The sequence below is a fragment of the Poecilia reticulata genome, linkage group LG3 (genome assembly GCF_000633615.1).
Source record: "Poecilia reticulata strain Guanapo linkage group LG3, Guppy_female_1.0+MT, whole genome shotgun sequence".
Lineage (NCBI taxonomy): Eukaryota > Metazoa > Chordata > Actinopteri > Cyprinodontiformes > Poeciliidae > Poecilia > Poecilia reticulata.
The window spans coordinates 1,230,325-1,233,170 of record NC_024333.1 but is presented as its reverse complement, the minus strand read 5'-3'; the positions used below and the strand labels follow the sequence as shown (position 1 = coordinate 1,233,170).

The window sequence follows — 2,846 nt, the reverse complement described above, 5'->3', positions numbered from 1 at the left end:
TTCACAAGAGGTCAAGGTTCAGACTAGGATAGATATCATGTCCCCCAAATGTTTGTGATCAGGTTTATTGAAAGACATTTGTCCCTGAAGGTCAGCAAATATTTGTGCTAATAAAATTCTTTTCAGTTTGATACTAGTATCCGAATCTCTTTAACATTTCCACATTTTTCACATATATTTAAATGCATTTCAAAGGATTTCTATGTCAAACCAACACAAAGTAGTGCAAAATTGTGAAGTGAGGGGAAGATGATACATGGTTTTTTGATTACATTTATTTACTAACAAAGAGTTGAAAAGTGATTGTACTCAGCCCACCTGAGCAGCAGCCGTAGAACCACCAACCTTGAATTATTTTGGTGTTTGTCTCTTACACCTCTGCATATCTAGAGACTGAGTTAGCCCATTCTTCTTAGCATAATAACTAACACTCAGTCAGGTTTGATGAAGAGCTTCGTAAATGTCTGTTTTTGTGTCTTTCTTGCTACAGGTTCTGGATTGGATTTACCTCTGGACTTTGACTGGACCGTTCTGACCCATGAACATGCTTTCATCTAAAGCACTCCTTTGCAGTTGGAAGGAGAACCTGGCAGACTTCATTATCCCTGCTGAAGAAAAGCGTCTCTACAGCATGATGCTGCCACCGCCAAATGTTTCACCACAGAGTGTTCTGGATGGTTGGTTGTTCATTTCCACCATGAATAGTGGCACTGAAAACCATTTATCATTTCCTTTGCCTTTCCATTCATGACATTTTTTTTATATCTATCACATAAAATTTCAATAAACACCATCAAAGTTATTGTTTGTAGAAAAATTACAATTGAAGTGAAATAAATACTTTTAAGTATGTCTTAAATAAATGAGACGCTGCTTTAAAAATAAATAAATAAATAAGTGTCAGTGCCTTAAGCTTTAGTCGCATACACACCTGAACCCAGGCACACACAGACACACACTTTTCCCCCGGCCCCCCACCCGACTACCCTCCTTGCCACCCATTTCACTTCCATCCATTTTCATCCAACAGAACCCCGATGCCATCCTGCGCCAAGGCAGCACAGATGCAAACTCCCCCCTGACCGGGCGACTGCCAAGGCGTCGCTTCCGAAGCCTTTCCACCAGCTGGAGACTCTGATGAGGCCAACACATCCATTTCCCTGGTAACCGAAGGGCCCAGAGACACAGAGGGAGGCTCTTGCATACAAACACGTATGTATACACACCCATGTGAATATATGTGCATGGAAGCCACACACATGCAATGCCCCTTCATTGCTTACCACCATTTATGACCCCTCCTCCTCTCCCCGTTCTGGTGATTTTCCTGTTTGCTGCCAGCTCTATTATCACAGGATGCTTTGCAGAGCCACAATTGAACAGCTAGATGCATTTAGACCTATTAAAGAGACATATGTAATCAAAAGCCCATATGCATATGTTTATCACCTCTGCTTCTGTTAAAAACAAGGGGCTGTTATGAACCTGAACATGACAGATGATATTTAGGGTGTGTGATATTCCTTAAAGCGCAATAACACACAGATGAACAGGAAATTATTTTCCACCCCATTACACCCTGACCTCTGCACCACCCTGCCGTCTTAGGCTATTCTTTTATGCAAACAAAATGTTTAGAGATGAAATATCAAGTCTTTGTTGTACTGACTGCTGCCCTTATGTGTGACAGGCTCAGAATGAAGGAACAGAGCGCCATAGAAGGACAAAAAATGGTATGAGGAAGAGGAAGCAGAGGAGGAATGTGGCAGCTGGAATGGGATCAGTAGCTAAGCTTTAACCTTCAGGCCCTTTGACTTGGAAGAGGAGAGAGTGCTTAGCCTCCTTTTACACACAAAGGGGCCAAATGGGGGTCTGAGGCATCCACCACCCTTACTGGTCCTTCCATGTGGCGAATCCACTCTGTGTCTCGGAGACAAGAAAGGTTCAGCAATGTATATGTCAACAGAGCCCTGCGAAAACCTTTTGATGTCCCTCTTCTTTCTGAGGGGACCGCAGAAAGGCTCAGAGACTTTTGAATGTGGTGCCAAGAACAACATGTGAGGAGACATGAGGAGGTGGCTCAGCAGAGAAATCAAAGAAGTCTGAAAAATAATATATCAAAGTTGGTGTCTGGCATAGCTGGGGCTATTCAGTACCTCTAAATAAACCGAACTGGGTGGAAGTCACCAACATATCACACATGCATGACTAAATCATGTGGATTTAGGACAACTAAACGTTTAATGCTTCTTACGATAATATTCTTAGACAAGGAGCACGTAAATAAGCACAGTAGACAATACAAGTGGTTAAATGTTAGGTAATTCACTAAAGACACATACTGACTTTCTTAAGAACAAGTTGATGAGGTAACAATAGAGGCTGCTCCAAATCATGTCTAAAACACAATGTACAAAAAAAATCTCCTAAAACGTAATCACATGTTTTAACAACGTTCTTACATGTGACAGACCACAGCAACAGTGGGAACAAGTTAACTCAGGGGCGATCTGAGTTATTTACAGATTCTAAAAGTATAGATTCTAAGCTTTCCAGTGATGTCAAACCAAGAAATCAAGAAAGTCATGAAGATGCTCAAGACCGTCATTTCAGTGTAAGGACTCTGGATTCTAAAATTCAGAGAAAACACTTTTAAAGTCTTCCCCATACCTGCTTTGAAACCTTGACGTGTTCACAAACGGCGTTCATTTACATTACTTTGCATTAACCCCCTACCACCCCTGACCTGACTGTCAACACTCAGGAAATGTAAACTGAACTTCACATTTAGGAGCTACAGTTTCACCTCAACCGTCATTTCATGAGGCAGCAGCAGAACACAGTAG

At 41.7% G+C, this 2,846-nt stretch overlaps 1 long non-coding RNA gene across 1 annotated transcript; it reads left to right on the top strand.

Moving 5' to 3' along the window:
* The first annotated feature begins 504 nt into the window (after window positions 1-504).
* Window positions 505-2,222, top strand: LOC103462252 (uncharacterized). The gene is made up of 3 exons (XR_533311.2): window positions 505-677; window positions 1,031-1,212; window positions 1,691-2,222. It is a non-coding gene; the product is annotated as an uncharacterized LOC103462252 (long non-coding RNA).
* Window positions 2,223-2,846: the final 624 nt, after the last annotated feature.